This window comes from Rhinoraja longicauda, chromosome 27, assembly GCF_053455715.1.
Source record: "Rhinoraja longicauda isolate Sanriku21f chromosome 27, sRhiLon1.1, whole genome shotgun sequence".
NCBI classification, from domain to species: domain Eukaryota; kingdom Metazoa; phylum Chordata; class Chondrichthyes; order Rajiformes; family Arhynchobatidae; genus Rhinoraja; species Rhinoraja longicauda.
In genome coordinates, this window is record NC_135979.1 from 26,609,352 (window position 1) to 26,634,660 (window position 25,309).

Below are 25,309 nucleotides of genomic sequence, written 5' to 3' on the forward strand. Positions count from 1 at the left end.
GGATTTACTTCCAGTTTACAAATAGCTGTATTAAAAATTTTTTTTAAAAAAGTGGTTAAGTGGATTTTTGTGAAAAGTGTGTGGGCATTTTTTGAAAATGTGCGGGAGATGCATATCTGGTTGCTGGGTTGCATATCTGGGTTGGGAGCCCACTTTAAATGTAATGGCTGATGGCCATAAACATCGTGAAATTCCCATGCTTACCTGACCGTCAAACTGTCGCCTCCAATCTACCTGTCAAATGTCCTGATGGTAAATAAATTGGTTAAAAACAAGCATTTTATGGTATTTTGAAATGACTTTACTTATTTTAATATAATGTGCTTCTAAATGCATCTAAGAGAACCTAGCAAACCTGGGGACAGCATGCGACAGCGCCCGCAATAAGCAACGATACCTGGCGACAAGCCAGCTGTCGCCGAGAAATTTCACTCCGGATGATTTCTCAGCGACACGCCGAGATCCACTACGATTCTTGGAAGACTCCTCACGATCATGCCCCCGACACCCTAGCGAACTGTCGGCAACAGCCTACTCACCAGCAGTTGCCTTAACATCGCCTAAAGTGGGACAGGCCCTTTAGTCTTCAAATAACACATGCAATCTTGACATACCCTTCAATCATAAATGAACAAAAGTGTGTAAAAGGATGTCGTCATATATTACCGTTGGGTGTATAACTGGACCTAGTGGATCTCTGACCTGTAGAAACATAACAATGGTCTCTCCGTTCTCCAACCCTCCCTCTAACACCATCACCTCTACCCCATTGCAGATATTGGACACTGTCTCTGGATCTGATGTGCTACAATGCTGAGAATTGAGAATTGCTGCGAATTATGGTCGCAGCCCAGACCATCACACAAAGCAACCTCAGTCGAAAGAAAAGTCTCGACCCGAAACGCCACCCATCAGTCTGAAAAAGGGTCTCGATCGACCTGAAACGTCACCCATTCCTTCCTTCCAGAGATACTGCCTGAGTTACTCCAGCATTTTGTCTCTACCTTCGGTTTAAACCAGCATCTACAGTTCCTTCCTACACACTCCCTGCTATTGATTTAATTTATATCTCACGCTGCCTCGGCAAGGCCAGCAGCATAATTAAGGTCGAGTCTCGCATCCTGGCCACTCCCTCTTCTCCCCTTTCACATCAGGCAAAAGGTATAGAAGTGTGGAAACGCACACCTGCAGATTCAGGGACATTTTCTATCCTGCTGTTATCAAACAACTGAACCATCCTACCACAACCAGAGAACAGTGCTGAACAACTATCTACCTCTTTGATGACCCTCGGACTATCCTTGATCGGACTTTGCTGGCTTTACCTTGCACTAAACGTTATCCCCTTATCAAGTATCTATGGAATGGAAATGGCTCGATTGTAATCATGCATTGTCTTTCTGCCTACTGGATAGCACGCAACTAAAGTGTTTCACTGTACCTCGGTACACGTGACAATAAACTAAACACGTGAACGGAACTGAACTGAACTGTCTCTTCCCCTTTGCTCTACCTATTGTACTTGAATTTGGCTTGATTTTATTGATGTATAGTATTATCTCATTTGATTGGATAGCATGCAAAACGAAGCTTTTCATTGTACCTCAGTATACCTGACAATAATCAACCCATGATAGACACAAATTCTGAAGTAACGCAGCGGGTCAGACAGCATCTCCGGAGAAAAGGAAGAGGTAATGTTTTGGGTCGAGACGCTTCTTTCTAAAACAACATGGTTGGTAAAAAAGGAGATTGATAACTGAATTAAAATAATTACATAAAACTACAAACACGTTGTGATACCAGAAGTACAGTTTCATTGCAGGGCACAAACTTTGTGGATAAGCTGTCAAAGATAAACTTGAGTGAACCGAAGAAGAAAAATGTGAATTTTTCTTGCTGGTCAACTTCCAATCTCTTCATTGAAGCATTGGAATAAATCACGTTTATCTGAAAAGGTGCCTGATGCTAGTAAATCTTAAGAAATATAAAGCAAGAGAGGTGATCAATACCCGGCAAATTGGTTGCTGCTTGTGTTGGGAGAAGAATAAGTCAAAGCGGCAGGTTTTTTGATTGATTGAATGAAAGGTGCAGCATGGAAACAGGCCCTTCGGCCCTCTGAGTCCATGTTGGCCATCGATCACCTGTTCACACTCATTTCATGTTATCCCATTATTCCACTCACTCCCTTCACACTAGATAATGTAAGAAAATAACTGCAGATGCTGGTACAAATCGAAGGTATTTATTTATCATATCATATCATATATATACAGCCGGAAACAGGCCTTTTCGGCCCTCCAAGTCCGTGCCGCCCAGTGATCCCCATACATTAACACTATCCTACACCCACTAGGGACAATTTTTACATTTACCCAGCCAATTAACCTACATACCTGTACGTCTTTGGAGTGTGGGAGGAAACCGAAGATCTCGGAGAAAACCCACGCAGGTCACGGGGAGAACGTACAAACTCCTTACAGTGCAGCACCCGTAGTCAGGATCGAACCTGAGTCTCCGGCGCTGCATTCGCTGTAAAGCAGCAACTCTACCGCTGCGCTACCGTGCCGCCCTATTTATTTCACAAAATGCTGGAGTAACTCAGCAGGTCAGGCAGCATCTCAGGAGAGAAGGAATGGATGTGATTTACAGAGGCCAATTAACCTGAAAACCCACACGTCTTTGGGATATGGGAGGAAACTGGAGCACCCGGAGGAAACCCACTCGGTCACAGGGAGAACTGCAAGGTCAGGATCAAACCCGGGTCTCTGGTGCTGAGAGGCAGCAGTTGTGCCACTGTTTTTTTGGGATATTGTTCGTAAGAACAACAAGGTTTGTGCTGCCATGACAAAATACACTGAAGATCGTTCCTTCATCATGTGCTTCATGTGACATATAGGGGAAGTAATGATGGCTTATCTGTGCTCCATTCCAAAAGACTGATTTGTTCTGAAGGATCCAGTCACTTTCTATCTTTCATTCTAACAATTCTATTGTACAAAGTGTGCTTTCCATTTTTCATTCCAACAAATCTACGTACAAATTTCATGTACAAAGTGTTTGAAGCATGTAAACATCTACTTTTATTTTAAATGCAATTCCTTGATGTGTAAAAGGCTGAATTACATGCTTTTTATCATTAAGGGGAGCACAGAGCAAAGAGACATATTGCATGGAAACAGGACCTTTGGCCCATTGAGTCTACACTAACAATGGACAACCTTTTACACCGACCCTATATTAGAACACAGAATATAGAGCATGGAACTGTACTGCATGGTAACAGGACCTCTGGCCCACTGAGTCCACACCAGTCACAAGCACTTATTTACACTCCTCCTATGCATAGAATATACAATGCAAACCTTTGTGTAAAATCATGAGAGGAATAGATCGGGTAGATGCACAGAGTCTCTTGCCCAGAGTAGGGGAATCGAGGACCAGAGGACATAGGTTCAAGGTGAAGGGGAAAAGATTTAATAGGAATTTGAGGGGTAGCTTTTTCACACAAAGGGTGGTGGGTGTATGGAACAAGCTGCCAGAGGAGGTAGTTAAGGCTGGGCCTATCCCAACATTTAAGAAACAGTTAGACAGGTGCATGGAAAGGACAGGTTTGGGGGATATAGACTAAACATAGGCAGGTAAGACTAGTGTAGCTGGGACATGTTGGCCTGTGTGGGAAAGTTGGGCCGAAGGGCCTGTTTCCACATTGTAGCACTTTTCTCGATAGTCAGCTAAATTCAAGAAGCCTCAGAGTGAGGCCATACACAAATTGGAGGGATAATACCTCATATTCCGCTTGGGCAGCTTACGCCCCAGCGGGCATGAATATTGATTTCTCCAATTTCAAGTAGCCCTTGCATTCCCCCTCTCTCCATCCCTCCCCCACCCTAGTCGTCCTGCTCGTTTCACTGTTTGTATACACCTTCGTTATCACCTCCTGCACAGCCAACAATGGACCTTTGTGGGCTCCTTAGAGCCGGCTCTGATTTGTTCTGTACCTTTTCATACCAGCAGTATCCCTCTCTCCTGACTCTCAGTTTGAAGAAGGGCCTCGACCCCAAACATCACCTATTCCTTTCTTCCAGAGATGCTGGGTTACTCTAGCATTATGTGTCCATCTTCTCTTAAACTAAACTAAGATTCTGCCTGACCTGTTGAGTTCCTCCAGCACTTTAACTTTATTGAATTACTTACAATGGGAGCACTCCTTAATTGACAAAATACCTTTGAATATTCCAACATGTGTGGATGGTTGGTTGAGGTAAAACCCAAAATATAGTTATTTTATCACACCATAGACAGACCCTGAATGTACAAATACCCTGAATATTAACTGAGAACAAATAAATCTTTAACTATTCCCTAAGTGGCAGTAATATGTCTTTAACCAGGAGTTAAATGGCAGGAATCTCTCGTTAACTGTGAGCTAAGTGACAGGGAGGATACTTAATCTCTTCCCTGATCTCCACCCTGGGAGATTCAATGTGGGACGATTAGCATAAACATTTACCTGTTATTTTGCTTGGTGTAATTTATAATGGTGCCTAAACCAGATTGTCCCACACCCAATGGGGGTTTAACTGTTTTTGAAATATCAATAAATGTTCCAATGTTCAATCAAATATGTTTTACAAGTATCAACAGTGGAGATTGGATTTGCCAGTTTCCGAATTATAACTCTCAAGTGATCTCCCACTGTGAACCAGGCATTGCAGTTGCAGTAGACAATTGTGTCTCTTTGATTACTGCTTCTAAATTACATGGGAACAGTCTTTTTGAAGACTAGCTCTCATTTGCGTTAATTGCCACTATTGTGGACATGGAATTTTGTCAATGGAACTGATGCTCTACAAAGCTGAGATTTACATTCTGCACTCTGTATCTTCCCCATTGCTTACTGATTGTACTTGAGTTTGGCTTGATTGTATGTAAACTCACTCAGCACAGAAAAAGTCCCCTTGGCCCGACTCATCCATGTCCACCAAGATGCCCCATTTAAAGTAGTCCCATTTTTCAATGTTTGGCCCAAATCCCTCTAAACCGTTGCAATTCGGGTCCTCAGAGGGTCCCAACCCGAATTGCACAGGGATATGGACCAAAAGACATAGAAACGTCACCTGTCCATGTTCTCTGGAGATGCTGCCTGACCTGCTGAGACACTCCAACACTTTGTGTCCTTTTGTGTATTAACCAACATCTGTAGAAACAAGGGTTTCTACATGGATAGGACAGGTTTAGAGGGATATGGGCCAAACACAGGCAGGTGGGACAAGTGCAGATGGCGCATGTTGGTCGGTGTGGACACGTTGGGCTGAAGGGCCTGTTTCCACGCTGTATGACTCTATGGCTATGAATAGTTGTCCTCAGTATCTTGCAATGGAGCTCATTTGGTCCATCCTGAAACGTCACCCATTCTTTTGAGATGCTGCCTGACCCGCTGAGTTACTCCAGCTTTTAGTGTCTATCTTTGGTTTAAACCGGCATCTGCAGTTCCTCCCTACACATGCTGAGTTACTCCAGCATTTTAGATTTAGATTTAGAGATACAGCGCGGAAACAGGCCCCTTGGCCCACCGGGTCCGCGCCGCCCAGTGATCCCCGCACATTAACACTATCCTACACACACTAGGGAAGGAGAGGGGTTACCGCAGCACTTTGTATCCTTTTGTGTAAACCAGCATCTGCAGTTCCTTGTGTCTTCATTTTGTCATTTCAGCAAACATTTGTAATGAGGAAGAAAAATTCCTAGTGTTCCGATTTCCTCCCTAATCCCCAAAATACATGTGGGTTGTCAGATTAATTGGCTACAGTAATGTGTAGGTGATTGGTAGAAACTGGGAGAAATTGATGAGGGTGTGGGAGAATACAATTTTGATAGGTTAAGACCTGTGTGAAAAGAGGTGTTTAATGGTCAGTGTGGACTCAATGGGCCGAAGGGCCTGTTTCCCTGTCGTATCTCTCTTTGACTCAGAACCAGAAGGAGCCCAGGAAGTTCCAAGGAGAATGTGTAAACTTTGTGAACAAGGTCAAGATCAAATCCAGGTCCCTGGATCTGTATGGCAACAACAGTAACTACAGTAGATACAAGGAACTGTAGATGCTGGTTTACAAAAAAAAGAGGCAAAGTGCTGGAGTAACTCAATGTGTCAGGCAGCATCTCAGAAAAACATGGTGACATTTCTGGTCAGAACCCTTATTTAGACAGATTTAGATTTAGATTTAGCGATACAGCGCAGAAACAGGCCCTTCGGCCCACCGGGTCCGCTATGCCCAGCGATCCCCGCACATTAACACTATCCTACACACACTAGGGACAATTTTTACATTTACCCAGCCACTTAACCTACATACCTGTACGTCTTTGGAGTGTGGGAGGAAACCGAAGATCTCGGAGAAAACCCACGCAGGTCACGGGGAGAACGTACAAACTCCGTACAGACGGCGCCCGTAGTCAGGATCGAACCTGAGTCTCCGGCGCTGAATTCGCTGTAAGGCAGCAACTCTACTGCTGCGCCACCGTGCCTCCGTGTCTATTTGTGTCTATCTTATGTTCAGATAATGTTTCTGAGCGGTGGCCGGAATATATTAACATTGATATTTTCAGTTTGGTGACCTGTGATGACAAGTTTGTGACAGGCACCGCACAAACTGCCCGCTGCTTCGCCGACTGCTGGAGTAACCTGGAATATCCAGTCCCCAGAGCAGCTGGCAGCTGTGAGTACATTCGCAAAATGAAGACACAGTCTAACCATCCTGCAATGATCGCAGGTTCCTGACGGCAGAACCTCCGAAGGTGGAGATGTTGATTGCTGTCATTGCTAATGGCTCTTTTGCATCCGATGACAATGAGCCTGGCTGTGCAATTGAACCGACGGAGCACATTAAGAGATCACAAAGTGACAAGAGGCAGACAACTCTAAGCTGATCGACTGGCCGGGGGGGCAAGTCTTCCTGCAATGCTCCTGGACAAGCTGGAGATAACATTACATCTAACTATCTCCTCAATTCCCTCTTGAACTTATTAGTGATTGTCACATATTTATAGCGAAGGATCATAAATCTTTTCACCTTCAAATGATAAATTGGATAATTGCTTTAAATATCAGCGCTGGTTTTTCCTTTTGACACTCTGCTCGAGAGGATTTTAAAGTCCTACAGTAAATCTTAAGTGAAGATTAAGATAGGTTGTAGCTGCTCCAGGAATACAAACTGCCTGCACAGTTGAGTTGTGAAGGTGACTGATATGTTAAGTCGGTGATGCCTAAAGTACATAAAACAACCCACTGCCCCTTCCTCTGCCCCATCACATATCAGGAAACACAAAAGTCAGAAGGCTCCTATTGCAAGAAAAGAGGAGGCCGACTTTGATATGAAGCCTTTCAAGAATCTACAGCAAGTACTGCCTCCACAAGCTAGCGAATATCATCGAAGGGCCACACCACCCTGGACACACGCTCTCCCCATCAGGAAGGACATGCAGGAGCCTGAGGATTGTTACTTCCAGATGCATGATTGGCTTAACATAGAAAATAGGTGCAGCAGGAGGCCATTTGGCCCTTCGAACCATTTGGCTTCCTCAATTAAGTTCTTGGCAATAAAGGTCGGCACAGTGGTGCAGATGGTGGAGCTGTTGCCTCACAGCACCAGAGACTCGGGTTCAAGCCTCACCTCGGGTGGTGTGTGTGTGTGTGTAGTTTGTACGTCCTCCCTGTCCTGTGTGGGTTTCCTCCGGGTGCTCTGTCTTCATCCCAAAGACACGCAGGTTTGCAGGTTAATTGGCCTCTGTAAATTACGTCTCGTGTGTAGGGCGTGGATGAGAAAGTGGGATAACATCAAGTCAAGTCAAGTTTATTTGTCACATACACATACAAGATGTGCAGTGAAATGAAAGGTCACACACAGTCCAGCGATAGAGCAATAAAAATAGACACACAATCACAACCAACACAAAACAAAAAACAAAAAAAGAAACATCCATCACAGTGAGTCTCCTCCAGTCACCTCCTCACTGTGATGGAAGGCCAGAATGTCTTTTCTCTTCCCCTGCTAGAGCTAGTGCGTACGGATGATCGATGGTTGGCGTGGACGCGGTGGGCTGAAGGGCTTGTTTCTATGCTGTACCTTTTAGAACTGAGATGAGGAAAAACTTTTTCAGTCAGAAAGTTGTGAATCTGTGGAATTCTCTGCCACAGAAGGCAGTGGAGGCCAATTCTCTGAATGCATTCAAGAGAGAGCTGGATACACTAAACACTGGAATTTAGAAGGATGAGAGGAGATCTTATCGAAATGTATAAGATTATTAAGGGGTTGGACACGTTAGAGGCAGGAAACATGTTCCCAATGTTGGGGGAGTCCAGAACAAGGGGCCACAGTTTAAGAATAAGGGGTAGGCCATTTAGAATGGAGATGAGGAAACACTTTTTCAGTCAGAGAGTTGTGAATCTGTGGAATTCTCTGCCTCAGAGGGCAGTGGAGGCCAATTCTCTGAATGCATTCAAGAGAGAGCTGGATAGAGCTCTTAAGGATAGTCAGGGGGTATGGGGAGAAGGCAGGAACGGGGTACTGATTGAGAATGATCAGCCATGATCACATTGAATGGTGGTGCTGGCTCGAAGGGCCGAATGGCCTCCTCCTGCACCTATTGTCTATTGTCTATAATCGAAACCCTCTGATACCTAAACCACAACCCTACCTCAGGTGTCTGCCACAAAGGAGTTAGCACTACCATGTACTTTTGCACTGTCACCATCTCATTTACTTAGAATAATATAATTTATGTTTTTTTTTTGTTACTGCACCCAAAGTGCCTGTAAAATGTTACAAGTACGAATTTCATCATTCCAGTTCAACTCTGGTGCGTGTGGCAACTAAACTCTCTTGAATCTCGTGTGTGGGAAAGTGGTGAGAAGACAGAAATATGCCTCATGGATATAAGGTTGCCTTGGATAAATTGGTAACTTCCCAAGTTTCAGTAGTATGGTTTGCTGTTGTTGCATTGGGCTCCAGTAAAAGGCCACAGCTTACGGAATCCGTCGATAAGCAACTGTGACTTTCAGCTTGTGTACGATTCGTGGTCTGAAGCTGGGCATCAGTGCACAGCACTGACAACGCATCTGAAATCTTTACACAGGGATCACATGCTGGCGGGAACAAGCTGATAGAATCCTGCGCGCCACTATTGGGTCAGCAGCAGCACAAATCAAGGCAACAGAGCCATGTAAAATAGCCATCTGCCTTTTACACTTAGAGATTGATTTTCATGCATTTTAGACAATAGACAATAGACAATAGGTGCAGGAGGAGGCCATTCGGCCCTTCGATACAGTGTGTCCCAGTTCATCAGGCTTCATGGGGGGCAGCATCATGGGGCTAGGACGCCCTGCACTTACAATCACTGGCTGAGACTGAAGTTGCCATTGGAAAGGGCTCGCTCCACAATCTGACTCTGACCCTAATGATTGCAATGGGGAACGTCAGTTTTAAACAGAACTTAGTCTGATCAGCCAGAGGGATCTTCAGTAAGCTCATTGCAAGTGCTGTGGAAACCTGTTTAAACCTTCGGCTTCACTCCTCGTACTAACATAAGCATGTGAGGCGCTAGGGAGGCAGGGAGCCATTGGCAATTAGTTACTCCTCAAATAAAATCCCACAAATTATTCACACTTTCCACTCAACTTCTCTCTGTGGAATTTTAACCAGAGCCCTTTCACTCACTGGGAATTGGTGGAAAGTATATGTGTTAGATACATCTGTTAGATACATCCGCTGGATATGTCTGTTAAATTAAATATAAGTGAAATTATCCAGACCAACCTGGGATTGATGAAGAAGCAGGGAACTGCAGACTTGCTGGTCTTCAAAACAACAACACAAAGTGCTGATGCAACACTGGTCAGGCAGCATCTCTAGAGAACATGGACAGGTGAAGTTTTGGGTCGGGACCTATCTTCAGACCTTCATCTCTAGCTTTGTGCAATGGGATTGATGATAATGGTTACGAGGCAGGTAAAGAAGGAAGTAACATGACTTTATTTGGCTCCATCTCCACATCACATCAGTAGACTTGATGGGCCGAATGGCCTAATTCTGCTCCTATTACTTGTGACCTTATGAACACACCCTTTGGCCCATAATGACCATGTCGAACCTTCAGACAAATTATACTCATTCCTGGACAATTCTTCAACCGTCAAACAGTTGGGAGAAATCCAGGTATTGATAAAGTCAAGACGATGAATCTCTGTTATTGATTGGACTTTATCCTCCTGTCACCTTGTTCTGTGACCTCTGAGGTTATTGGTTTGAAAGATACCGAGTGGAAACAGGGTCTTTGGTTGACCGAGTCCATGCCGAACATCGATCGCCCGTTCACACTAGTTCTTCGTTATCTCACTTTCTCACTGCTGGGGGCCAATTAATCCACAAAGCCGCTCTTCTTTGGGATGTGGGAGGAAAGTGGAGCACCCGGAGGAAAGCCATGGGTTCACAGGGAGAACGTGCAAACTCCATCCACACCACACATGAGGTCAAGATCAAATCCGGGCCTCGGGCGCTGTGAGGCAGCGGCTCAGCCAGCTGTACCATCACGTCATCGTGCAACACGAATGGAAGGAGAAATCAAATGATCTCCGAGGAATTTCTGGCTCTGACGAAAAAATTTTGACCTCATTTCAACCATGCTGAAACTCAGGAGGAAAATCACTGCAACGTTAATATTTCTGAAAACCTCTTAACATGGAACACTACAGCCTGGAACAGTGAAAGGCTTGGATAGAGTGGAGAACAGTGAAAGGGCTTAGATAAAGTGTTTAGTTTAGTTTAGAGATACAGCGCGGAAACAGGCCCTTCGGCCCACCGAGTCCACGTCGACCAGCGATCCCCGCACATTAACACTATCCTACACACACTAGGGACAATTTTTACATTTACTAAGCCAATTAACTTACAAACCAGTACTTCTTTGGAGTGTGGGAGGAAACCGAAGATCTCGGAGAAAACCCACGCAGGTCACGGGGAGAACGTACAAACTCCGTACAGACAGCGCCCGTAGTCGGGATCGAACCTGGGTCTCCGGCGCCGTATTCGCTGTAAGGCAGCAACTCAACCACTGCGCCACCGTGCCGCCCGTTGGATGTGGAAAGGATGTTTTCACTAGTGGGAGAATCTAGGACAAGAGGTCATAGCTTCAGAATTAAAGGACGTTCCTTTAGGAAGATGAGAAGGAATTTTTTTTAGTCAGAGGGTGGCGAATCTATGGAATTCTTTGCCACAGAAGGCTGTGGTGGCCAAGTCAATTGATATTTTTAAGGCAGAGATAGATAGACTATTGATTAGTACGGGTGTCAGATGTTATGGGGAGCAGGCAGGAAAATGGAGTTGAGAGGGAGAGATAGATCAGCCATGATTGAATGGTGGAGTAGACTTGATGGGCCGAATGGCTTAATTCTGCTCCTATTACTTGTGACCTTATGAACAGACCCTTTGGCCCACAATGTCCATGTCGAACTTTCAGTCAAATGAAACTCATCTCCTCAGCTGGTGTTTATTCACAAAATGCTGGAGTAACTCAGCAGGTCAGGCAGCATCTCGGGAGAGAAGGAATGGGTGACGTTTCGGGTCGAGACCCTTCTTCAGACTGATGTCAGGGGGGCGGGACAAAGGAAGGATATTTAGATTTTAGATTTTTAGATTTAGAGATACAGCGCGGAAACAGGCCCTTCGGCCCACCGAGTCCGCGCCGCCCAGCGATCCCCACACATTAACACTATCCTACACACACAAGGGACAATTTTTACATTTTTACATTTGCCCAGTCAATTAACATATATACCTGTCTTTGGAGTGTGGGAGGAAATCGAAGATCTCGGAGAAAACCCACGCAGGTCACGGGGAGAACGTAGTCAGGATCGAACCAGTCTCCAGCGCTGCATTCGCTGTAAGGCAGCAACTCTACCGCTATATATAGGTGGAGACAGGAAGATAGAGGGAGATCTGGGTAGGAGGAGGGGAAGGGAGGGACAGAGGAACTATCTAAAGTTGGAGAAGTCGATGTTCATGCCGCTGGGCTGCAAACTGCCCAGGCGAAATATGAGGTGCTGTTCCTCCAATTTCCGGTGGGCCTCACTATGGCACTGGAGGAGGCCCATGACAGAAAGGTCAGACTGGGAATGGGAGGGGGAGTTCAAGTGCTCGGCCACCGGGAGATCAGATTGGTCAATTGGTGTGATCCATATCCTCATGTGATCCATATCCCTCCATTCCCTGTATATCTCTGCCTATTTAAATGTTTCTTAAACACTACTGTCATATTTGTCTCCACCACCACCCCTGGCTGTGAGTTCCAGGCACCCACCACGCTCCACCTAAAAAACTTGCTGCGCTCATCTCCTTTGAATTTCCCCCTTCTCATCTTAAAGCTCTGCCTTCTAATCTCTGACATTTCCACCCTGGAAAATCAGCAGGTGGATGACACAAAATGCTGGAGTAACTCAGCAGGTCAGGCAGCATCTCAGGAGAGAAGGAATGGGTGATGTTTCGGGTCGAGACCCTTCTTCCATTCCTTCTCTCCTGAGATGCTGCCTGACCCGCTGAGTTACTCCAGCATTGTGTGTCTACCTTCGATTTGAACCAGCATCTGCAGTTATTTTCCCACACAGCAGGAGGATTGTTCCCTTTGCCAATCTTCCCTGCCTCATTACATTTCCGATTATCAGCAGAGGTGTGAGACCTTGCTCCCAGTCACAGAGTCCTAATCCTGATCAGTGCCCATTTCTTATCTGCTGTTTTTGATGTGTTGCTGCAGCATTTTCTCGAATAAGGAAGAATGGAATCGGCTGATGGAAAAGCAAACAGGGACACCAATCAACAGCTTTGGACGTGACGGAACGATCTGAACTTCGTGAACCCTGCAGTGGGAGGCCCGTCAAAAACCATCAGGATGGAAACTCATTCACTGTGCTGAAGCTCAGTGTGGTAAACAAACCCAGGGCCTGTCTGTCATGGGCCTCCTCCAGTGCCATAGTAAGGCCCACCAGAAATTGGAGGAACAGCACCTCATATTGCAGCCCAGTGGTATGAACATCGACTTCTCCAACTTTAGATAGTTCCTCAGTCCCTCTCTTCCCCTCCTCCTTCCCAGATCTCCCTCTATCTTCCTGTCTCTACCTATATCCTTCCTTTGTCCCGCCCCCCTGACATCAGTCTGAAGAAGGGTCTCGACCCGAAACGTCACCCATTCCTTCTCTCCTGAGATGCTGCCTGACCTGCTGAGTTATTCCAGCATTTTGTGAATAAATACCTTCGATTTGTACCAGCATCTGCAGTTATTTTCTTATATTATATAAACCCAGGGCTAGGGTTCATATGGCTTTAGCAAAACACAAAGTAACTCAACGGGTCAGCCTGCACGCGTGGACTGAATGGACAGGCAACATTCCGGATTGGGACCCTCCTTCAGGCTGAATGGATGAATTTAAATAGTTTTGCAATCTGCTTGGTGCTTGGGCAGCTTACAACCCAGAGGTATGAATATTAATTTATCTAATTTCAACTAACCCTTGCATTTCCAGTCTTCCCAACCCTTTCCCACCCTGGTAGTCCTGCAATTTTTACCATTCGTATCCCATCGTTATGACCTCCTCCACAGCCAACACTGGATCATTGTGGGCTCTTTGACCATCGGTGCCGGCTCTGATCCGTTCTGTACCTTTTCATACCTTTAGTTTCCCTCTCCCCTGACTCTCAGTCTGAAGAAGGGTCTTGACCAGAAACGCCACCTATTCCCTTTCTCCAGAGATGCTGCTTGACCCGCTGAGTAACTCCAGCATTCTGGGTCTATCTTAGGTGCTAATTGAAATATTATTTTGACATTTGGTTTACTTTGAGCATTGGATGTGGCTTTCTTGAGACCCTGAAGGGGTGGAGATCGACTGAAACAGTACCCTAGGATAATCGGCCACAGCATAGAGAAACTGATAGTGGTTGAAGGGATGAGTGGTTATCTAGACTGACATGGGATTGATGAATCTGGTTACGAGGCAGGGAAAGAAGGAAATAATATAACTTTGCACCTTCTAAGCTGTCTTAAAGTGTAGTTGTGTGGAAAAGCAGCACTTAGGTTTTGTAAAGCTACAGTGAAAGAACATCAGTGAGTTCAATGACAAAATAATCACGTTTGGTTCAGGAATCAATGTTATTCGCGATAGACACAAAATGCTGGAGTAACTCAGCGGGACAGGCAGCATCTCTGGAGAGAAGGAATGGGTGACGTTTCGGGTCGAGACCCTTCTTGATGTCGGGACAACTTCATCGTTGCATCGACCTTTGCATTGACTTGAGAGAACTGAAGATAGACACAAAATGCTGGAGTAACTCAGCGGGACAGGCAGCATCTCTGGAGAGAAGGGATGGGTGACGTTTCGGGTCGAGACCCTTCTTCAGTCCGACTGGAGGACTGACTGGAGCTTTAGGACATGGTCACATCCAGAGGACAGAACAACTACACTGCAGGTCTCCTAGCTTGTGGCATTAACCTCCAATACCTGCTGAAACCTCCAGAGTGAGTTGTGGTTCAAAGTATTCAAGCAAGGTGAGAAACAACTCTCTGAAAGCAGAATGGAGGAGATCTTAAACTGTAACAGAGCACAGGTGCGATTCTCAGCAGTCCTGGCACCTTCCTGCTCCACCATTTTATTTGTCTGCCATATACTTTAGTTTAGTCTAGAGATACAGTGCGGAAACAGGCCCTTCGGCCCACCGTCCGCACAATCCCTGCACATTAACACTACCCTACACACACTAGGGACAATTTTACATTTCACATGTATATCAAGCCAATTAACTGATATGTCTTTGAAGTGTGGGAGGAAACCGAGGATCTCAGAGAAACCCCTCGCTGGTCACAGGGAGAGCGTACAAACTCTGTACAGACAGCACCCGTAGTCAGGGTTGTACCGGGGTCTCTGGCGCTGTAAGGCAGCAACTCTACCGCTGCACCACTGAGCCACCCTCTCTTTTTCCAACGTCCTGCCTCTTCCTGTGAACTTCAACAATTTAACGCTAAAGAAGCAAACCTGAGGCAATTTAGGTGTCCTGCACAGCTTCGAACTTAACAATTTCAGAGCATTACTCATGGCCATGGAGTCATACGATTCTTACTTGCAGCAGCACGAAAGGTCTGTGAAAATAATACTCAATAGATAATATAATAAACAAACAAAATAACAAGTGTAATAAATAAAACAATGGAATGTAGCGTATAAAAACACAACCAAGCTGAAAGCCCCTGGTGCAGTTTGTAGTTTGGAGTTTAGTTGGAGTCCGTAGTGTTCCATAGCCTGGTGGTTGTTGAGAAGAAGCTGTTCCTGGTCTTGGATGTTACACATCACCCTCTGGCCCCTTGCATTATCCACCAGCTCCGATCACTGACTCTGTTACATCTGAAACATGTTTGGGTTTTGGTGAAAAGTAATTGGCACAAGGCATTAACTATTTCTCTCTCCACGGGTATTGCATTTTACAGATCACAGGACTGTTGTGCATTGGTTTCCAAACCTACATTCATTAAGATGTATCTTGCTGAGAATTTGCTTTGGTGCCCGTAATGAATGAGTGTGCAGGTGGGGTTGATTCAGGTCACGGTGCCCAGAAGGGAAAAGCTCCCTGCCATATTTCCCCATTATTAATATCATTATTAATACCAGTTTCTCGTATTGTTCTGCAGATTATGTGTATAAATTTGGTTGGGCTTTTCAGGGAATACATCCTTATTGTGCAAATCAATCATCTGAATCTTCAATACATGCAGTATTAAATTCATCACATGGCACAGTTTCATAAATATTGATCAGCACACTATCAACCGAAGTAACAGTTACACCCAACAATCCGCACATAAGTAGGCAATATAACAGCACTGCTGATAGACCTGCTGCCCCACAGAGCCAGAGGCACAAGTTCAATCCTGACCTCGGGTACTGTCCGTGTGGAGTTTGCACATTCTCCCTGTGATCTCGTGGGTTTCCTCCAGGTGCTCTGGTTTCCTCCCACATCCCGGAGACGCGAGTTTACAGGTTAATTGGCCTCTGTAATTTGTCCCTTGGGTAAGTTAAGGAGAGGTGTGTAGGGAGAGGGTGAGAAAAGTGGGATGACATAGAGCTTTTGGCACTTTGGCCTTCATCAGTCAGAGTATTGTGTATAGAAGTTGGGAGGTCATGTTGCAATTGTATAAGACGTTGGTGAGACCGCATTTAGAATATTGTGTTCAGTTCTGAGCACCATGTTATAGGAAAGATATTGTCAAGCTTGAAAGGGTTCAGAAAAGATTTACGAGGATGTTGCCAGGACTAGAGGGTGTGAGCTATAGGGAGTGGTTGAGTAGGCTGGGTCTCTATTCCATGGAGCGTAGGAGGATGAGAGGAGATCTTATAGAGGTATACAAAATCATGAGAGGAATAGATCGGGTAGATGCAGAGTCTTTTACCCAGAGTAGTGGAATCGAGGGCCAGAGGACATAGGTTCAAGGTGAAGGTGAAAAGATTTAATAGGAATCTGAGGGGTAACGTTTTCACACAGAGGGTGGTGGGTGTATGGAACAAGCTGCCAGAGGAGGTAATTGAGGCTGGGACTATCCCATCATTTAAGAAACAGTTGGACAGGTACATGGATAGGACAGGTTTGGAGGGTTATGGACCAAGCACAGGCAGGTGTGGGCGAGTGGGTCCAAAGGGCCTGTTTCCACACTGTATCACTCTGACCCCATGACTCTATAACTGGTGTGGATGGATGATCGATGGTTGGCATGGATTCAACGGGCTGAAGGCCCTGTTTCAATGCTATACCTCCAGAATAAACAAAACTGCAAAGCTAATATACACACACTAAATCACATGCTCTTGACAAAATTGTTAGAACAAGGTGCACTTGTTCACATTAAGGTTTCACATATCGTGAAATGTGTGAAATGGGAAGCCAGAAGGAGGGATATAGGAAGCAGATGGGGGAAATGGGGGTGGGATAGTGGGAGAACTGGGTATGCATCAGGGTTGGAGGAAGGATGGGGCATAGGAAAGAGAGGGAAGATAACAAAGGGAGGAGTATTGCCTAAAATCGGGCATCGGGCAGACGATACAAGGCCTTCTACGCCCGCACCTCCAGACTCAGGAACAGCTTCATCCCTAGGGCCATAGATGCCATGAACCGGTCCTGCTGAGCCGGATGGCCACAACGCACAGTGAACCGGCACAGATCTACTTGCACTTTATTCTGTTTTAAAACTGTTCCAATGTGTTTCATTGGGCTGTTTAAATTAATACTGATTAGCTAATTAATTTATTGCATCATATGGGAGGCGCGTTCCCAATCTCGCTGTACCCCTGTACAATGACAATAAAGATATATTGTATTGTATTGTAAATTCATAATGGATAATGTTGTGAATTTTGTTTTAGTCCAGAGGTGATGTGCCCTAGGAAGAGCATTCATTAGAACGTGCTGACTGTTTATCCTCATCAAAGTAAAGTGTTTCTTGCATTCCATCATTCATTCTGACTGCGTCTTCTTCCATCTCACTTCCAATCCTGCTAACACGCGCTACACGTGGTGCTGGAGGAATTCAGTGGGTCGGCCAGCGTCTGTGGACTCAGCGGACAAACGACGTTTCTGCGCACCCCACCTCAGACTGATTGTCGTAGGGGGGAGAAAGCTGGAAAAGAGAAATGGGAGCAGGGCAAAGGCTGGCAAGTGAAGGCTGGATTGGCAAATGGGTGGAGTAAATGACGAAGGAGTCAACAGGATGTCCATGATTCTTGATGTGCTACTCCTTCTGTGATTGGGAGATTCAACCTCCCATCGTACCGTACCTTCGATAAGTTGCAGCCTCTCCCTCTCCTCCAGAGCAAACCGCAGTAGGTATCCCACCTTTTGGCCGATATAGTGTACGGAGTTCAGAGATATAGTGCTGAAAGAGGCCCTTTGGCCCACCGGGTCCGTGCCAACCAGCGATCCCTGCACTATCCTACACACACTAGGGACAATTTTTACATTTACCAAACCAATTAACATGCGCACCTGTACGTCATTGGAGTGTGGGAGAAAATCGAAGATCTCGGAGAAAACCCACGCAGGTCACGGGGAGAACGTACAAACTCCGTACAGACAGCACCAGCACAGGCAGCAACTCTACCGCTCCACCACCGTGCAGCCCGGAGTTCTTGTATCTGTGCCATTGAGAAGAGCAACTTGGAGCATCCAGGTAACTTTTATTATGGCAGCCAACTCTCTGAGGAGATTGAGTTGGTACATACAGCTAACAATGTGAAAAGCTTCTGAAGGCAATATTGACCCCAACAATTTAAAGTGAAAAAAGGAGTCTGAAGAAAGCTCTTGATCTGAAACCTCACTTATCCATATCTTTTTTTTGGATAAGAATCCAGCATCTGCAATTCTTCGTGCCTCCATTTTGCTCTTCCACTGTGAAACCATTTAAAGTGGTATGCCCTCTTTGAAGAAGTGAAGTTCTCCTATTTTCCCAAGCGGGTGTTCTGTGAGACCCTCTCTCACTGCTCCCCCTCAATGGTTCCAGCTACTCTCCTGCTCTTTGCCATGTTTTGATCCAAATTGTTACAGAAGCCAATTAACCTACAAACCCGCATGTCTTCGGGATGTGGGGTAAAACCGGAGCACCCGGAGAAAACCCAAGGAGAACGTGCAAACTCCGTCTCGACAGCACTCATAGTCAGATTTGAATCTGTGTCTCTAACGCTATAAAGCAGCAACTCTACCGCTGTGCCACTGTGCCGTCCTTTCAGTGCCAGGCTCCAGTGCCAGTGCCAGGCTCTTCAATGGGATCCTATTAGACAATAGACAATAGACAATAGACAATAGACAATAGGTGCAGGAGTAGGCCATTCAGCCCTTCGAGCCAGCACTGCCATTCAATGCGATCATGGCTGATCACTATCAATCAGTACCCCGTTCCTGCCTTCTCCCCATACCCCCTCACTCCGCTATCCTTAAGAGCTCTATCCAGCTCTCTCTTGAAAGCATCCAACGAACTGGCCTCCACTGCCTTCTGAGGCAGAGAATTCCACACCTTCACCACCCTCTGACTGAAAAAGTTCTTCCTCATCTCCGTTCTAAATGGCCTACCCCTTATTCTCAAACTGTGGCCCCTTGTTCTGGACTCCCCCAACATTGGGAACATGTTATCTGCCTCTAATGTTTCCAATCCCCTAATTATCTTATATGTTTCAATAAGATCCCCCCTCATCCTTCTAAATTCCAGTGTATACAAGCCCAATCGCTCCAGCCTTTCAACATACGACAGTCCCGCCATTCCGGGAATTAATCTAGTGAACCTACGCTGCACGCCCTCCATAGCAAGAATATCCTTCCTCAAATTTGGAGACCAAAACTGCACACAGTACTCCAGGTGCGGTCTCACCAGGGCCCGGTACAACTGTAGAAGGACCTCTTTGCTCCTATACTCAACTCCTCTTGTTACGAAGGCCAACATTCCATTGGCTTTCTTCACTGCCTGCTGAACCTGCATGCTTCCTTTCATTGACTGATGCACTAGGACACCCAGATCTCGTTGAACTCCCCCTCCTCCTAACTTGACACCATTCAGATAATAATCTGCCTTTCTATTCTTACTTCCAAAGTGAATAACCTCACACTTATCTACATTAAACTGCATCTGCCATGTATCCGCCCACTCACACAACCTGTCCAGGTCACCCTGCAGCCTTATTGCATCTTCCTCACAATTCACACTACCCCCCAACTTAGTATCATCTGCAAATTTGCTAATGGTACTTTTAATCCCTTCGTCTAAGTCATTAATGTATATCGTAAATAGCTGGGGTCCCAGCACCGAACCTTGCGGTACCCCACTGGTCACTGCCTGCCATTCCGAAAGGGACCCATTTATCCCCACTCTTTGCTTTCTGTCTGTTAACCAATTTTCTATCCATGTCAGTACCCTACCCCCAATACCATGTGCCCTAATTTTGCCCACTAATCTCCTATGTGGGACCTTGTCGAAGGCTTTCTGAAAGTCGAGGTACACCACATCCACTGACTCTCCCTTGTCAATTTTCCTAGTTACATCCTCAAAAAATTCCAGTAGATTTGTCAAGCATGATTTCCCCTTCGTAAATCCATGCTGACTCGGAACGATCCCGTTACTGCTATCCAAATGCTCAGCAATTTCGTCTTTTATAATTGACTCCAGCATTTTCCCCACCACTGATGTCAGACTAACTGGTCTATAATTACCCGTTTTCTCTTTCCCTCCTTTCTTAAAAAGTGGGATAACATTTGCTATTCTCCAATCCACAGGAACTGATCCTGAATCTATAGAACATTGAAAAATGATCTCCAATGCTTCCACTATTTCTAGAGCCACCTCCTTAAGTACTCTGGGATGCAGACCATCAGGCCCTGGGGATTTATCAGCCTTCAGTCCCATCAGTCTACCCAAAACCATTTCCTGCCTAATGTGGATTTCCTTCAGTTCCTCCATCACCCTAGGTTCTCCAGCCCCTAGAACATTTGGGAGATTGTGTGTATCTTCCTCAGTGAAGACAGATCCAAAGTAACGGTTTAACTCGTCTGCCATTTCTTTGTTCCCCATAATAAATTCCCCTGCTTCTGTCTTCAAGGGACCCACATTTGCCGTGACTATTTTTTTCCTCTTCACGTACCTAAAAAAACTTTTGCTATCCTCCTTTATATTATTGGCTAGTTTACCCTCGTACCTCATCTTTTCTCCTCGTATTGCCTTTTTAGTTAACTTTTGTTGCTCTTTAAAAGAGTCCCAATCCTCTGTCTTCCCACTCTTCTTTGCTATGTTATACTTCCTCTCCTTAATTTTTATGCTGTCCCTGACTTCCCTTGTCAGCCACAGGTGTCTCTTACTCCCCTTAGAGTTTTTCCACCTCTTTGGAATAAATTGATCCTGCAACCTCTGCATTATTCCCAGGAATACCTGCCATTGCTGTTCTACCGTCTTCCCTGCTAGGGCCTCCTTCCAATCAATTTTGGCCAGCTCCCGCCTCATGCCTCTGTAATCCCCTTTGCTATACTGTAATACCGACACTTCCGATTTTCCCTTCTGCCTTTCCATTTGCAGAGTAAAACTTATCATGTTGTGATCACTGCCTCCTAATGGCTCTTTTACCTCTAGTCCCCTTATCAGATCAGGATCATTACACAACACTAAATCCAGAATTGCCTTCTCCCTGGTAGGCTCCAGTACAAGCTGTTCTAAGAATCCATCTCGAAGGCACTCTACAAACTCTCTTTCCTGGGGTCCATTTCCAACCTGATTTTCGCAGTCTATCTGCATGTTGAAATCTCCCATAACCACCGTTGATTAGGATGTTGATCATCGTATCTTTTGTGGGGTTTGAAACTGCATCTTACATTCCAGTGTACATTGTTTTGCTTTAAAGCCAATACATCTAGAAGGGCTGTCTAGAAGTCGTCTTTATTCGTTCATCTTTTAGGGGGATCCGTGTGATAATTTGCTGCCATCTTGCAAGGCAAGATATTCTTTAGCTTTAGAGATGCAGCATGGAAACAGACCCTTCAGCCCCCTCAAGTCCACCTGCCCATCTATCACCTTGTTCACACTAATTTTATGCTATCCCATTTTCTCATCCACTCCTATACACCAGGTAGAAACAAGGAACTGCAGAAGATAGTTTACGAAAAAAAAGTGCTGGAATTACTCCGCCATTACTTCCTTCTTTCCCTGCCTCGTAACTATATTCATCAATCCCATGTCATTCTATATCAAAGATAGACATAAACTGCTGGAGTAACACAGCGGGTCAGGCAGCATCACTGGAGAAAATGGATGGGCGATGTTTCTGATTGGGACCCTTCTTCATCCAAGTTCTCCAGGGATGCTGCTGGACCCGTTGAATTATTCCAGTACTCTGTGTCTTTTGTTTCCTCTACACTAGGGGCAATTTACAGAGACCAATTAACCCATAAAGCTGCAAGTCGTTGGGATTTGGGAGGGAACCAGAGCACCTGGAGGAAACCCATGCAGTCACAGTGAGAGCGTGAAAGCTCCACACAGAGAACACCCGTGGTCAGAATTGAACCCTGGGGCTCTAGCACTGTGAGGACACAGCTCCACCAGCTGTGGCACTCTGCTGCCTTTGAAGAAACCTTGAGGAGTTAAACAATAGAGATCGCCAGACCTGGCTGCTCGTTTCCAGTCTTGTGTCGTATCTCTGCGTTGGTGAGCAAAGGGACCGTCGGTGAGCAAAGAGGACCATCGGAGAGTGAGGAAGACTGCCGAGAACGAAGGGGGATTTGGCAATTGGGGGGTGGGGGGGGAGGATGATGAGGGGTGGGGGGAGGGGGGGGGGGTGGGGTGGATAGGATTATTCGGTGAACTTTTGTAACTTTGTCGGCACCAATACTTGTGTACTGTCTGGGTGAGGGCAGCTGTATGATTTGACAGGGTTGTAAGCAGCATAGAGCACTTCACTGCACCTAGGAACATGTGACAATAAAGTATCATTGAATTGAATGATGGATTCATTGAATTGAAGTTTACCAACTCCCCAAACTGAGCTCGACAGACAAAGAGCAGTTCCTGTACTGTCTACCGGCTCAGAATTACTCCATTTTAACTTCTCATTAATTTCCCATTAATTAATTAACTTTAAACATATTTCTAATTAGCATTTTTATTTCATTTTGAATGCAGGTCTTTTAAAGTACAGAAGGAATATTTTAATTGGGATTTGATTTGAATCGTTCCACTGTGGTTAATCAGCTGGCATTTGATTTAAATTAGCACTTGTGACTAGATCCTGTCAGAGGGAGGTGATTAAACTGGCCTCACACTTCACTAATTCCATTGTATTTTTACATTCAGTTTCCACGTTGGAGTCTGATGACTTTAGTAATTGAATATCCTATTGATTCTTTTGACAATTAGCATAATATTCCGAGGCACTGTTATTTTAACAGTGGCACACTTTTGTGCTAAATGTTTGCTTTGCCTCGTCAGCTGTAGGAATTGGCAGTTATGACGAGATTTTCCTACCATTTCGTGTAATTTTAAGAAGTTAGAGCTGAAATAGAAGTTGCCTTGCCTTCTCCAATTGAAACTGAAACTTAGTGGATGTGGAGAGGATGTTTCCACTAGTGGGGGAGTCTAGGACCAGAGGCCACAGCCTCAGAATAAATGGACGTGCCTTCAGAAAGATGAGCAGGAACTTATTTAGTCAGAGGGTGGTGAATCTGTGGAAGTCTTTGCCACAGACGGCTGTGGAGGCCAAGTCGATGGATATGTTTAAGGCAGAGATAGATAGATTCTCGATTAGTACAGGTGTCAGGGGTTCTGGGGAGAAGGCAACATGATGAGGTTGATAGGGAAAGATAGATCAGCCATGATTGAATGGCGGAGTAGACTTGATGGGCCGAATGGCCTAATTATGCTCCTCTCACTATGTAACTTAAGCATAAGGAAAGATATGTTATTCAGGAATCAATTACTTAAAACTAGGACCCAACACAAAGTGGTGGTGGAACTCAGCAAATCAGGCGGCATCTGTGGAGCAAATGGACAGGTCACATATTGCGTTGGGTGAGGAAGGAGGGTCTGAAGAAGGATCCTGACTAGAAGCGTCCATTCCCTCCACAGATGCTGCCTGACCCAGTTAGTTTAGTTTAGTTTAGTGGCAGCGTGGAAACAGGCCCTTCGGCTACCGAGTCTGTTCCGACCAGCAATCACCTGTACCCTAGTTCTATCCAACAATTTTCAGAAGCCGATTGATCTACAAACCTGCACGTCTTTGGGAAGTGGGAGGAAACCAAAGCGCACGGAGAAAGCCCACTCGGACACACGGAAACCGTACAAACTCCGTACAGATAGCACACGTAGTCAGGATCGAACCTGGGTCGCTGATGATGTGAGGCAACAAATCCCCCGCTGTGACACTGTCCCTCCGGCATTTTGCGTTTTGCTCATGGTTCCAGCATCTGCAATTCCTTGTGTCTCCACTTAGAACTAGGAATATATAAGTGTTATAAACCCACGTTGGGATGCAGTGGAACATACTGTTTCAATGCCTGTGAATGGGAGTTCCATTTCAATCTCATAGATGGTTTACTGGTTTAAATTGCTCCTGAATAAATCAGGTGATAAAATAATTAGAAAATATTACATTGGCATTAAGATAAATGAATCTCAAATCTTTTACACCACAGGGTGGATTTCCAAATGCATGCCTTGAATTGTAGGAGAGGCACAAAATGTGTCTTAGCATTCCCATTAATTTCAGTGATCTATGATCATTTTGTACAGAACTGAAAGTAAGAAAGTTGTTTGCTTTTTGTTGTTGAAATGGTAGATGTAAACTAGTTCATGAGGGCGGTAAGATCAAATTTACTTTGTCAAGCGGCAACCTAGTGTTTATTCAGTGCCTTTACTCATTGTTTATTTGTACATTAAAACAGGAAATCCATTTTGTTTCCGACTATGGGTCTTGCCATGCACGATTCAATTGTTGCAGCCGACAAAAGGGAGTCGAAGCAATTGTTTAGTGAAGAACTTTGAGGATGTCAAGTTCTTTTTTGCTATTTGATAATGAACAAAACACACAGAGCTCGGTGAACTCAGCGGGTCAGGCAACTCCACACACACAGCACCGGAGGTCATAAGGTCATAAGGAATAGGCCGTTCAGCCCATCAAGTCTACTCTGCCATTCAATCATGGCTGATCTATCCCTCCCTCCTAACCCCATTCTCCTGCCTTCTCCCCATAACCACTGACACCTGTACTAATCAAGAATCTATCTATCTCTGCCTTAAAAATATCCACTGACGGCCTCCACAGCCTCTGTGGCAAAGAATTCCACAGATTCACCACCTTCTGACTAAATAAATCTATTCACATCTCCTTCCTAAAAGAACGTCCTTTAATTCTGAAGGATGGGATTGGTCGGGATTGAGCCCGGGTCGCTGGAGCTGTGAGGCAGCTGCTCTACTGGATACACTAGCGTGTTGTCCCTGATCCTTTATATGAAACAGTTCCCTAGGAAGCATTATTATCAGCAGCACAGGCAATGGTGTGTACACTGGCATTGGCTGACTGTCCAATGCTTCAGTGTGACATTTACATTTACATTTACTCTCTGTGTAAAAGGTTTCCCTGCATTAGCCTTAAATGCTTAATAATTCACAATACACCATTTCTGCCTCTTCCCGCTGAAGGCCACTTTACCGTAGCGCTGGTTCGTGAGTTCGTTCCTCCTCTTCGTACACACGCCATCACTTT